Below are 15,353 nucleotides of genomic sequence, written 5' to 3' on the forward strand. Positions count from 1 at the left end.
ACACTTGGATGTCCCACTGTTCGTAGGGCCCATCTGGTCCAATAATCAGTCCGGTCAGAAGCAAGTTATGTTGCCAATTTAACCTACTATTCAGTTGTGGGAGATTTCTTTATCACAGTTAAAATTCGAAACTAGGTTAAAAAAAAGGAGAATATTTCCAAAATGCCATTTCACCTAAAAATTGATAACAGATATTTTCGCGCAAGTAAAATGTGTATTATAACAAATATATAGGCCTTATCAGTACCGGCCCCTAAGTTACCATTTTTTTTTTTTTTTTTTTTTTTTTTTTTGTGAAGTTTTACAAGAACCTTTCTTAAATTTTCACTAGACAGTTGACGAGTGGTGAGAATCATACAAATAAATCAGATTTTTGTTATTGCAGTGAGTGACTTTAAATGCCTCAAGGGGGTGTCTGCACATGGTTGTTGACGCTGAAGGGCTATTGTTATCCTGATTTATCTGGGGCCAAGACTAATAACCTGTAAAAAAAATGGGGCTGAAATGCTTTCCTTCATCGTTAAACAGCTTCCTGTATTCGTCAAGTTGTTAATCTAGTGTTAATTATAAAGTTACTGAATAATGACGGGAGTGTGTGTAATAAAAAGTTTCGCACTGATCCAATGATATGCAATGACTCCAAATACAAAAACGTGAAGTAATCAGTGGTCGTCTGCCATGGCCTAAACGTATATAACAGTTAACTCACAATTTCAAACTGACGTACGCCCGCAGGGGCTGAACAGAGGCGTAGCAATGGGCGGTGACGGCGATCCATTGAAGCAGGGCCCCCAATGTATCAATGTATAGGGGGGCGTCAATCCGTTTTTCAAGATTGGAGGGCCAGAGTTACCAATAGAAGCCCTCCATGAATGCAAATGCAATTTATGGGAAACATACCCAAATTCAAGGGCGTAGGAACCGGGGGGCTGGGAGCACCAAATTGCATCTAAGGCCAGGTGAAAATACAAAATTAAGTTTATAAAATGGAGTGGGTGTTGAAGTGTGCTATATTGCACCAAATTGCATCTGAGGCCACCTGGAAATGCAAAAAATTCCAAAGGGGAGGGGGACACCCCTCCCCTTAGACCCCTCCCCCAGGCCGGCCATCAGTCTTCAGCCCCCCACTCAAAAGTTCCTACGCCACTGCCCAAATTGGCTGTAAATTGTACCTCCTTCAACACCCCCCCCCCCACCCTTCCTTCCCCATACCTGTGTTTCTAGGAAGCAAATTATTTCAGTGGCTCGGGGAACTATTAAAGAGTGAGGTACGGGCAGAAACATGTGGCTAGTTTTGGGGATCTTCCAAAGAAGAATTTAATTTTGTAGATGTGACTCTGTGCCAAATGGGACAGAAAAATGTTAACATTTTACCTCAAGAGTTAGACGATTTTATATCAGCTTAAGTAGCTCGATTCCTCAAAGTTTCGACTGCTTTCTCGCGGGAAGTTCAACTTTTTATATTCGAAAACATTTAATGTAATTTATTTTGTGTCACAAAATTTCATCCTCCTTTGGTACAAAAACAAAACTTTCAAAAATCCAGCACTTTTTTATCATTAATGATTTTGTATCACGTGCAGGTTAGATAAAGCAATGGTGAACCCCCCCCCCCCCCCCAATTCTCATTCTTGAACCGAGACCCATATAGCTACGCCATTGGCACTAAGATATTTGTTGCCAAGAGTGTCCAGGATTAATTTGAAGAGGCCAAATTGATTAAGAAAACTTTCGAAAATGTTAACTGTTTTAAAACAGTCACGGCCAATACTGATGACCTATCAATACATAGGCTATTCCGTTACTATCGACTTAATCGTTATCACAAGAAAATCAAGATTAAGTTACAAGTATCGCTAAACAATGCAGAGAGTTTGTCGGGATCTCCTCCTCTGCTAAGCATATCACTTTAAAGGCTACATAGTACTTTTTAAACAAGGTTCAACCATGGAGCTATAAACCTGCTTTATAGCTCCATGGTTCAACACAGCACAATATCCTTTCCAACAAAGACAAGCAGAATGATATTTTATCTTGTCTTTTCTGTTCCTTTTACGGCGAAAACCGTACTATTTTGACCTTTAGAAAAATAGTGACAAAATCAACAACTTGAAGATTGACAAGGGGAGGAAAAGGGGGCGTATACAGGCCTGGCTAGAAAAGGTGCGAAGGGGACCTACCGCTCCGGGGCTCAGTGTCCAATAGAGGGCACGGAGAAGTATGAAGTATAAAGAGTAATGTTTTCTTATTTTCATAATATTCTAAATCAGTCGCCGTGTAATCTTGAATTTATTGTTATTTATTAGCACAACCTCCCGTTTAGAGATACTTTTATACACCTAAATTATTATAGACTACATTTGCCTTAGATGTACTATTTGACTTCTAAATTTTCCTCTTTTTATTTTTGGGGAGAACTGCAACACCCTCCCCCTTCCAGCTGCGTTATTACGATGGTATGTACAACTCTTCCATTACAATGACGTCACTTGACACCTTTTTTTTTTCCTTTGACGGACGACCTTTCAGTTCATATCGATTCCATCGTTGACTCCTATTGCAGCTGTTGCACTTCCACCGACAACTTTACTGGCAAACTAATATAGCCCTAAATCCTGATGTTAACGGTAAAAAAAGGGGTTGTTAGAATAACAGTATAGATAAGTTGCAATGAGGGGAAATTCCCTTCCTTTAGTGCCTTATTAGGTAAGGTATTTTAATAATAAAACATCGGGGCTTATCTTTCAATCAATTCAGGGAAAAGTAAATGGTTATCGATAGAGAGATCAATTTGTGCGATAACGAACAGGGCTACAAATAAGCTTTCAGCTTTTGTTTTCTTATTCTTTTTTTTGCGTGTTTGCTGCGTGGCACGCACCTTATTACTTATTTAATGTTTTTTTTTTCCGGTTTGTGTGTGATAAACCAAAAAGATCAGACAAACAGTTTCTGAAGTTAAAACAAGTCAGTAAACTAGGAAGTTTAATACATAAATGACAAGTTCAACCTTTCACTCCGACCCAAGTAGTTAAATCAATGCTCACAACATACGCATATATACGCAAAGGGGTCACATCAAAAAGGGAAGAAATTGCAGTGTACTATATCCATTGAAAACCTAGACCCTGTTTGAGTCTACTTCGCGACCTTGTGTCATATGGTGGGAACTTATCGCGGCTCCTTCCCTTTGTAATTATGGGCAATTGAGACGGTGAGAGACATGCGCAAGGCTGGTGAAAACACGAAAAACATAACCTGATGTTTATGGCACAACTCTTGTTGTTGTTGTTGTTGGGGTGTTTTAATTTCTTGGGGTGGGGTGGGATGGGGTGGGGGTAATATGTATAGGTACTGCACTGGGTGTCAAGCGGGTTTAAATGTTAAATTTGTACGGTCCTTTATATTCACTCCCATTTATCTTGAGGTGTAAATATGGGGCAAGATTAATTTGCATGTGAACCTTTGGATTTTAGGTAAGTTGTTATTACGTGTGGTTGGTTACCGTACATTTTTTAATGACGTTTTAGACAGGAAAATAATCGTTGAAATCAAACAATGACATTCGTATCACCCGCCGAAGTATCAGGCGCGTATCCAGGATTTTCTAACCCGGGGGGCGCGAAGTAATATCTAAGCGGAGCGCCACCATCGGTTGGCGCGGAGCGTACAAGAAAATTTCTGGTTTTGATACCCACCAGATCACCGGAAATGGCACTTATCGGGCTTGAAAATGACCAACCAGATGTACACTTTTGCCTGATAACCAAGTATTTCCCAAAAGTTTTTTTTCCATCCATAACCTTTTTGAAGATTGTCACCAGTCACACACAATGTTCGACCTCATTGCATGTCCTATGGATCATTGCTTTTGTAGGTGGTTCTATGTCACGGCCCACAATATCCGAAAGCCCCACTTTCAAGGTTTTAAGCCCATTATTTGTTGAGAATTTGAAAATTCACATTTCTCGTGAATAAAATCACTTGAAAACATACCCATAATGTTGCACAAAATTCAATCTATGGACAACCAATATAGAAAAACCTCCTTCAACCCGTAACAGACAGGTCAAAATTGCACGAGTAGAGGAAAGTATGATGAAGAATGTTGGTGAGGAAATTTTCGAAACTTCAGACACAGTTAATTTATTGGTGTACAAATATTAAAACCTCTTAAAATGGCTATTATAAAACTTGGTTGAAGGAAAGGAAAAATAGCAGATATTTCCGTTATCAGGTATATCGAAACCGAACACTACACACATAGGCGTAGGTCCCGTAGGAGGCGGGGGCTGCAGCCCCACCCCCCCCCCCGCAACCAAATTTTCCCCACTTTTTCGGGCACCTACTGAAAGAAAAATAAATAGCAATGAATAGCTTAAAAATGATCTCCTTGGTAATTAAAATAAAGGTCTAAGCTTGGCCGACATTACTACTGTAAAAGAGAGATTTGACATAAATGGATCTGTATGCTTTTTCTCCATCTACATAAGACATTTCGTTGTTTACATTAGCATCCGGCGGTATAATGTGCAACTTTCACGGACCGTAAGGTACACTATGCCATGCAATGTAATGACTGATGCTTGCTTATATGATATTGGCATCGGTATGTTGAACGCGCGCTTCGCGCGAAAAATTTGGGCTTTTTTTTTCGGGCAAGTCATTACAGCCCCCAAATCCAATTGGGCTCCTACGCCTTTGACTACACACATAGACAGTTTTTGAGGCTGTTCATCGTGGAACATGCATGCATTGCTCACTGATATGATGTTATATATGCTCTTTGCTTTACAAATTCGAACAGGCGTGTAGCGAGTAATTGCCAAAGGAGGGGCGAAGCCTGTAGGCAAAATATCTAAGCGAAGCGCCACCATGAGTTGTCGCGAAGCGTACATTAAAAATTTTGGCCGAAAATGCCTCCCAGATCGCTGGAAATGACACTTTCCAGGCCTTGTAAGTTGCATCTAAGCATTGTATATTTTGAAATTACTAGCGATGTCATAAAGAAAATTTGCTCGGGGGGGGGGGGGGAGCGGTCGCCCCCTTCCCGAAATGCGTCATGTTCTTGAACTCGACTCGGTCGAGTTCAAGACCAGCCACAGTTGGTTCCATATAGCACAATTGTACAATTGTTTAAGGCGTCCATACACACACACGCGTTATGATAGACCATATATAGTATTTATATAGATACATTAGTGAGAGAGGAAAAATAGAAACGTCAAAATGGAATTGTCGGTGTAAGGGGTAGGGTGAGGCGCACACCCCCTCCGTAATCCTTGATCTGTCACTGGCTACCCTGTGTATATAATAGGGATCAGCGCTTTAACTATGACTGTTCCTCTTTCTCTTCCCGAGGCCTTGGCTATCTTCTACTCCCTCCTTTTCTCCTTTTTCTCTCCCTTTTTTTCTTTTTCTTTTCCCTTCCTTCCTCTCCTCCTTTTCTTTTTCCCCCCTCCTTTTCCCTTTTTCTTCTCTTTTTTCTCTCCTCTTTTCCTTACCCGGGGGGCGCGCGCCCCCATCTCCCCCCCTGGATACGCACCTGAGTATAGACATATTGGTATCACTAACAGACCTGGTTCATGTGTACCAGCAGAAACGAATAGCGTCACCAGCAGAATAAAAAGTTCGTGCCACCAGCCGATGTGATTTGTATCACTTGCCGAAAATGTTCGTGTCATTCGTCAAAAACGGTTCGTGCCACCAGTTGCCTGGTCCTCACATACCGGTAGCTATATTACTATCGCCGAAACTACTCTCATCACCAGCCGAGAAAGGTTCGCAATACACCACACGCCGAAGTGGTTGGTGTATCGCTTGCCGAAATAATTTATATCAATTTTGTGTAAAGCAACTTACTTTCGACAGCCGATAAAAACTTATACCGCATAGTGAACACATTAATAAACAAGGCTACTTGCAGTCCGTGGCATATGTTGCTGGTAGTAAGAGTAGCAGCTCCTTGGTTATATTTAACCTCATGGGTTTTTCCTCGTATAAACTGTAGTATTAGCGTTCGAGGCATGTTTAGCACCTAAAATAATATAATGGAGCGTTATGTCACGTGGTTAAGGCAGTGGACTTGTGAGCTAAGGTTTGCACAAGTATAACTCAATACAACCTGGTCGCCTCAGTGGACAGAACTCAATGGATGCGATATATATATATATATATATATGTATATATATATATATATATATATATATGTATATATATATATATGTATGTATATATATATATATGTATATGTATATATATATATATGTATATATATATATATATATATATATATATATATATGTATAAAACAATGTAGCAATTGGATATAATCAATAATTTACATTTATGGATAGGCATAGCAACAATGAAATGAGAACATATTATGTTTATAAGGTCACAAAGATGATTACATGGATCATGTAAGCTGTAGATCAAAGATGTTTATATGATTATGATAAAGATGATAAAGATGTTATATCATCTATTGTCTTGGCTTATCGAAAAGAGGCAAACATATTAATCACATGGAATTATTAAAATCTTTTGTCGGCAAAAAGATGACAAAGAAAATTTGCGATAAGATCATATATATCAGCAGTTATGTACATAAAATGTTCAGCTGTAAGTTTGGTGTGTTTATTTCTCTTTAAGGTTATGGAAAGGTGAAGTTGTAAATTAAGTTTCGCAACGACGAACTATGAAATTTTACTTCAAGTTTCCTTTGTTTTTTACCTTATGTCTTGTATGCTATTGAAAGTTGCTGACAAGATTAGTCAATTGCAGTTCATAAACACAAAGTGTCGAGTAGTCAACTCTTTGTTGCAACTAAAAGCAAAAATTGTTCATGCACTTCCTGTTTCCCAAAGTAAAACCAAATTGATGTGATAACCTACAGTGACGTCACAGATAATTACTGAATGCTCTATGTGTAAATAAGATATTGGAACTTGAAACATTTAATATAATACGTCAACATGTAGCAAACTCTATAGGCCCTATGTAAAGTTGGGAGTTCACGGGCGGGGGGGGGGGTGGTGGTGGGAGGATGGATTAAAACAATGTCGATATCGTCACCCCCACCGCCACCCCCCCCCCCTTCGATCCCGATCCCCTCCCCAACCTTTCATCCAACATGTCCCATCCCTCCCTCCCATACAATAACTAACCTCAGATACGATATCCATGGCAGGGTCGCAACCACACACCGAGGAAAGGCTTCCATGTTGAAGCCTACGTGTGAAAAGACTCCTCTTTGCTGCATAACAACGTTACCCTGACTTCTGGAGTTATTAAACATCTGTTCTGACACTTACGGAACAAATTATTTTGGTTTTAGAAACACCTGCAGATTTTCATTTCAAACGCACTATCCCCCGCGAAGCAAGTAAATATGCGTACAAAATACATTGTCAGTTGGTGTTTTACAAAAGTGTTACGCTAACATACCTCTAGTGTTTGATCACGTCGAGAAAGAATACTGTTACTTTACTCTTTGAAACTTTGCAAATATAAGGCCTATATGGAACGCCAAAAGTGTCGCTAAACAAAAGTGTGGTATTGGAAAAAAATATTCGAAATGACATGTCAATGGAAAATTGATCGGTGAAACGCACTGATTGTATATTGTATACTGTATGATACTAATGTTAAAGTGAAAAGTAAATGATGGTACAGCTTTAAACTTAACAACATTGTTTTCCAAACTTCCGACTGACTGATTTAGGTATTGCTATGATCAATCTTTATGATGACATTATCTCTCAACAAAATTATAGAAGAAGGTTTTTAGGGAAATATCATCATTTTGGTGGAAATTTAATGATCCGTGCGCAAAATCTCTTTATTCGGATGTTAATGTACTGGTCTACTGGTCCCACCTTTAACTTTCTATTTAAAACTAAATAATCACTAAAATACCCTAAATTAATCGTTCCGTTTTTATTTCTTATTGGGGAGGGGTGTGGGAGTTACACCTTCAGTGTAATATATCATACTCTATACTACAAAACAATCATAATTAGACTGGTATGACTGATATGGATGTTATTGCTTCAGTTGGCTTCTTCGGGGACTTTTCCCCGACAGTTGTTAATCTTCAAGCGTATGTATAGCCTACTTCTGGAATAAGGATATGGTATTGTTTTTATGACAATTACAGTCAATTACATCCGACCGACAGCTTAAAGTGGTAACAAACCTAATCATCAACTTAAGCTTATGTGACAGAAGTATTTGTGAAGAACAACTCTCCCAATCAGCTCTAGAATCTCGTTCCGTTTTGGAGATGCCCTAGTTCAAAAGTCGTGCCTGGGTGCTGTTATTTTGTTCAATCTGTGATCATGGCATAGTGCCAATAGGATCTGAAAGCTTTTTACTTTCTCTGTGTTTTTCTTTTGACATTTCCAAGGTAGAATGCTATAACAGTGTTGACATTGGACCCAATGCCTTCCGTAGGACAAGTTAAGAGCTTCAGTATATAGAATCAACATTTGTAAACACCCATTCCTCGTTACATGAAAAACAAACATTATGATAAATATAACAAAACAAAATAAAAACATTCATAAACTTGGAGCACATTCGGCTTGGTGACGTCATATTTAAGATTTGATCAAGTCTTCGACTCTGTGTGTATAAAGAAACATTAAATCTGTAATGTAGGCTCCTAACTTGAGTAGCCTACCATGCTGTTTGGGAGAAGTTAATTGTTCATGACTATGACTCAGACCAATTATGATGGTTAGGTTTTGTGTCTCCTATAAATCGTGAATAGGCACGAAACTTTCATTAAAGTTGCCTAAAAGAGTTTGTTTTCGTATATTTTACTAATAGAGAAGTATAGTTTGCGGAACAGACTAGCAGAGCCTATTTGTTACCATTCCCTACAAATATTAACACTCCGCTTATACCGTATGTTTATAGGCCGACACTTCCATGCATGCAGATAATGTATAGGCTATCTAGGTCTACATCCTACCACACAAGTTGTAATGGACATTAACTGTTAGGAGTGTATTCATTGAACAGGTGGGTCATTTACACACCTTATGAGACGACCAGAAATTACTGCAGAGATTCCGTTCGGACTTTTGCGAACTACATGCGCAGGTGCGGAATTGGGTGGAGATGTAGGCTATACCGTAGCCTATATGCCCAAATTTTAACCTTATACATAAAAATTCAAAAGGAGGCACCTAATAATTATTTAACTAAAGTTTCCTCCATTGTTTCTCTTTCATTAGGGAAAAAGGCTCCAAGACCCTAAACATAGATAATAGGCTAATAACATGAAAACACCCTTTTCAGTTCAATCATCATGCAACAGTGATACAAACACGCAAAATATAAAGGCTGATTTTGACGTTTTGTCAAACTAGAATTGAAAGTTCGATTTACGAGGTACCATGGATACTGTTTATAGTTTGTTTTGCATATATAATGCTTGACTAATACTATAAAAGAGCGAGTTTAACCGAGCATAACCAATAAAGTTCGGTTTCTATTGATAATTTACGTCATTTAGTTCGACTTTTATTTGGGACAATTTGGGTGGAGTTTTGATCAAATTTCCCAACAAGTAAACTTATTAAAAAACCTTTTCAAGTTATTTATATACTTGGCTTTTGTCCAATGTTTTCTGGATTGTTGATTACAGGCGTATATGACATACGCCTATTCTACGTAATAATGTCGTCACAATAGCTTGTAAAGATTATAACAACTTTCGGTTGATTTGTCAAAGGCTCAATAAAATGAATAATTAAATTAAAATCACGTACTAGGTAAGGTCACTTTCATACGATTGAAAAACAGTATTTACCATGAAACCTTTCTTTTGTCTTTACACCTTTTTCTTTTTATACTTTTTTCCCCTTTTTTAGTTTTTATTTTGTATTTTTTTGCTTTGAAGTTATGTCTTTCTCATCAAGCTATGTAACATCCTTACATGAGTGGATATCACTCAGTATCGATGGAGCGGCGGGTCGACCCACCTCCCCTCCCCCCCCCCCCCTACCACCAGTTTTGTTTTATATATATATATTTTACAACGTCTGGTATTATAAGGAACGCACATAGGTTCAAGTTTTCGAAAATATTGAGTTAACTTTGTGGTTCTACCCCTCAAATCCTTCTCTAGTTACATGCCCCAAATGCTTTAAAATATAACCCCCCCCCCTGCCGCTTCTCACAACCCCGAAAAGATTACACCAGCCCCCCCCCCCTCACCTCCCTCCCACCTCCGCTTTCAGTATGATGCTATGTGGTTACAACTGTCAGGCTGGTCACAATCAATTAGGGAGTTATATCAAACATTTCCATCTAATATACAAAAAAAATGTTTGTTTCACAACATCTATTGCGTGACATTTTACTAATTGAAGATCATGATTTAATTTGATCAATCTTTGATGCCGTCTTGATGAAGTTCAATAACTTACTCATCACTCTTTCGAAGGTATATAACCGATCCTTGCTGTAACAATAAAGGATGGCATGTACCGTATTTTTGCCGTATATTCAATGCACGGGGGGGGGGGGTGCATTATTAATCCCATTAGACCTAACACAGCAGTAACATTAACCTTCGTAACAGTAGGTCCCATATTCTTGGTATTACGGATGCAAGCTAACAGGTGCATGAGTAATTCACGTCCGTTGTGCAGGCAACATCACCAGCAGCGGCTAATAGGGGGAAGGGCTTTGGGCACGCGCGTAAAAACGCATACTATATAATAGTTAGACATTAGACTATTACATTCACTAATGTATGTCTATGGCAACATGTAGTTGCTAAGTGCCAAACGGTGAAACCTCAAGATTGTGTGATTGTCAAATTGGCCGACAATGATTCTTCAAATTTTATTCACCCATGTTCTCTGTTCCTTCCTGTGTAGCAGTAATAGACCCATTTTAGGATTAACGTGAAAGCTCCCCTGATCAGTTGTGTTAACAGAGAGCTCTGTTGAATTAATTGAGGACTTTGCAATGATGAAATTGGTGATTTATATTGCTTCTGCATATGTTTGTATGTGTGGGCGTATGTGTACATATATATCTATATTATGTGCGGGTGTGTGTGCAGGCCTATTCGTTCTGGCTTTAACAGATTTCAATCAAAGTTATTGGCGAATAACGCTAGCTTTTATATTTGTCCCCTTCATCCCCCCCCCCCTTTTTACAGAGGGCAAGCTGGGGTACTTAAGAGTTATAACAGAGGGTGTTCTTCGTTCATTCCTTCCTACCCCACCCCAACCCCCCCCCCCCCACTCCCTCCTCTGCATGTTACTGCATTACACATATATAATGCACATGCACGCACCCAGTTGGGACAATTTTTTCTATACTGTAGGGTTATGTATTTTGTATTTTGTCAGTACGAGCAGTATGAATATCATGTTTCTATTACATCAAGGTTATGAACTGTTTATACTGACAATACCAGTGCTTTGAGAGCATGATAATGGAGTACAGCTTAGAAAGGTATTAACATTAGGAAATTGTCCCAACTGGCTGCATGCACGTTATGGTCGTTGAATATGCATACATTTCTTCATGGTGAAATTGAAGATAATATTTGTTCACAGACTACAAGAACGTGTCCACCCTAACCCCACCTCACCCCTCCCTCCCCCCCCCCCCCCATAAAAAAGAGGAGCCTCCTCCACAAACAAATTCACCAAAACCGTTTCTCAAGGCAGCACTCTTAAACAGATGAAAAAAATTATAGAACAACACTATCGTCACTCACTGCAAATCGATGGTTTAAATTCAATGTTGTTGATATCCATTTTGCCACTTTACATTCGCTGATAAATAATTGTTGAATGACATGTCCGCTGAAACATCAGGAAGATTGTCGACATAATCAGTACAAATAAACGTGAAATTAACAACAAAGAATTTACTTTTACCTTATCGATGTATATAACAACGTGACAGCTTATATATATATCTGAACAGGAGGGGGCCGTTGTGGGTCGTGGTAGGGGGATGGGAGGGAGGTAGGGAGGGTGGGTAGGTGGAAGTATGTTTCTCTTTCCCAGCCGTCAATATAGGGATACCTATACATCACAAGTTTCCTTTTATAAATTAGAAGAGACATTTTTGGGTTGTAAAAGCACCCCATTAATTCCATATTTATTTTGATCATGTTTATTTTAAATCCATATTTGTTGAATAAAATCAACAACAAGAAATAAGTTTCTATTTTATTTTTTTAACAAACCCCCCCCCCCGCCCCTCCCCCTTCCTTTACATTGCTAGGACTGCATTTGCACTTGCACTAGGACTGCATTTGACGTGTTTCATGTGTTACGGAAGGGATTATAAGAAGGAAAGAAATAAAATAATTAAAACATATTAAAAGATTAGAAAATGAAAGAAGACAATACTACTAATACCCAAAGAGGGAGGGGCAGAGAGAGCGAGAAAACCCCTCGGGAAGTTGAGGGGGGGGCCGATGACGAGAGTGAAAGATGTTTAGCATGAATTATCCCCGTCCCAGCTCCAATTCACCTTGAAATACTCTCTTTCATTTACTGACGATTGTAGCAATATCTATTTATATGGTGGGTGTTACTTCCCATTATTCGACATAGTTAAATGTTATACTTAATTAATGGGTTAAAACTTGTTTAATTTAGCAAGAGATAGACGTCCCATTTATCATTATGGAGTCTAGCCCACCTGGCAAATATCTATGTGTTGTATAATTGTGTCCGTAGTTGCGTGCGTGTGTGTGCGACAGTTCTAGATGTTTCCATTCTTAACAATGATCGTCATGCCTTTGAATAACTGTTTGTTGCAAATAAACAGGTTTCGATGGAAAGTACCTCAATTTCGCAATATGTGCATGCGTAATGTTTCTCTTGCAGTGGCATCATTTTTTCGTTTGCTTTAGCTTTGGATTTTTTTTTTTTAACTTTTCAGTTTTATTATTAAGATTATCTACTACAAGCTTCAATTTTTGTCATGAACTACTCCATGACAGGTACAAAGGAAAATTCAAATGTAAGTGGACTACATAGGGGCTAACGGCGAGCGCGATTTCAGGGTGTTTGGTTGCGTGAATTTCTTTGCGTTAATTTGGGCAGAAATTGTTATCATTCAGTACAATTCATTAACTTGACTGATCAAAATTCTCCAAAATTCATGATGAATGAAATAGCCTAAAATACAAACTTATCTCGATTTTTCTGTTGTTTTCTTTTTCGGAGGAGAAGGTGGGGTGATTTGTCTTGTGTAGTGATATGTTGTGTTGTATACTCCTGTCCTTTGATCATAAGGTTTATACAAACTGAAATGTCTATAGGTAACAGTTTAATGTCATCAATGTTCAGTATTCAAATGTTAATCGGTAGCTTTGGTAAAACTGGACGAAACGCAACATTCTCCTTGTTTTTAAATGTTATTACATATACCTTTAATCCATTAATGTGTTTATTCCAATATTCGTAAGAGCATTCTATGTTTGCGAGTTGAGGACATCGCTGTCTAAACCTCAACTGCATGTGGAGAGTATAAGGACATTATATGCGCCTTCACGGTCAAGATGTCCGTCACCTACGTCATAAGTGTACTATTCGCCCCATTGGGTGTTTAACATTAATGTTCTTCCTTTCATGATTTTCTGTTTTATTTTGTATGGCATCAGCTGTTTGCTTTTGCTTGCAATTTCTCACGAAGTTACAACAGAGAGAAGCGGGGAAAAGAAAGAATGAATCAGGCTTATCAGGCAGTTTTTGAAATAAGTTTCCAGTGAAAAACAACGACGATTACAGGATTAATTAAGGTTGGAATATATTTCAACTACACGCGTTTTGAGGAATGTGGAGAAATAATGGCGCTCAAGACAGTGTAGACCTATTTAAGGGTGACACAGGACTATCAGAATTGAATTCGGAAATAAAAGGATTCTGTTCCATTCCTGTGACACCATCATCAGAGAATATCTATTTTGACCTATTTTGCAAAATAATTGAACCATGTCTACCAAGGATAATGGGAATCCGTTATCCTTCCCGTTCCCATGCCAAGTGTTACGATATGATTTGAAATGTATATATTTTCAAGGTAAGACTGCATGCAAGTCTTGGCCTAATTACTCATGCACGATGCAGAAAACAAATTATGATTGTGACGTCACGACTGGTATGGCGCAATAGTTTGCTTCAGTGTTGATGTAGAAGTAATCCCGGTATGACGTAGTTCGTTTGAATAAGAGGCGTTTCACCATCAAGGGCGAGTTTCGTTGCTTTTTGTGCAAGTAATTGTGTATTCCTATTAATTGGCTGTAAAATGTAACCGAATTAACGAAAATAGTAAATGAGGTATCCTACATATGAAAATGTCGCCACCAAACCGTAACTCACAATAACTGAAGAATATGGCATGTATATATGAATATATTATATTATTAGAATATTGTATATGAATATTCACATAGGCCTATACTTATACCAGCCAGTCGGGACAATGTCTAATGCATCAAACACTCTATACTGTACCCAGTGCACTCGTACTGTTAACATGAACAGACTAACTTATGAAACGTTATTGAAACCTGATATCCATACTGTTCGTATTGTCAAATGCGCGTGCTTTGAAGCAGGACATGAAAGTACAATATAGCAAGAGTATACATATAAAAAACATATATATATATATATATATATATATATATATATATATATATATATAAATAAAAAAAAATCATATTTATATATATATATTTATTTATATATATATATATATTTATATTTATATAATATCTATATCTATCTATATATATATATATAAATATAAATATATATATATATATTTATATATAAAGATATATAGGCTAAATATATATATATATAATTGAAATCGTTGTGAGTTCGCAAATCAAGAACAGTGAAAAAACTTCCAGCCTCCACCGGGATTCGAACCCGGGCCTCCTGCTTTATATGCGGACGCCCTAACCACTAGGCTGTGGACGCTGATTGATATGTCCAGAGGTTCGAAACCGGTAAGGAAGGCCGTAATTCCACTGTAGGCGTTTGTCACCTGTATCGAACAATACTAGTCCTGTGTTGGTGGCATATTTTGCCTTATTCTAGATATCAAACAGGATGCTAACCAACTCGAAATCATTTGTGAATCCGAAAGCTTGATCTCGAAAGAGATACTTTGAACAGACTTTCGTTAATGAAATGGAGGTAAACAACAAAGGCAAATGAATATATATATATAATTGAAGTCGTAGTGAGTATATTCAGGTATTCAAACCAAATTGTTTATCATGAACTTGTTTACCTATTGAGATCAAAATAGTCGGACCCACAAAAAAGCGCAGCCATTGACAGGAAAGA

This window comes from Apostichopus japonicus, chromosome 21 (assembly GCF_037975245.1).
Source record: "Apostichopus japonicus isolate 1M-3 chromosome 21, ASM3797524v1, whole genome shotgun sequence".
Taxonomy (NCBI): domain Eukaryota; kingdom Metazoa; phylum Echinodermata; class Holothuroidea; order Aspidochirotida; family Stichopodidae; genus Apostichopus; species Apostichopus japonicus.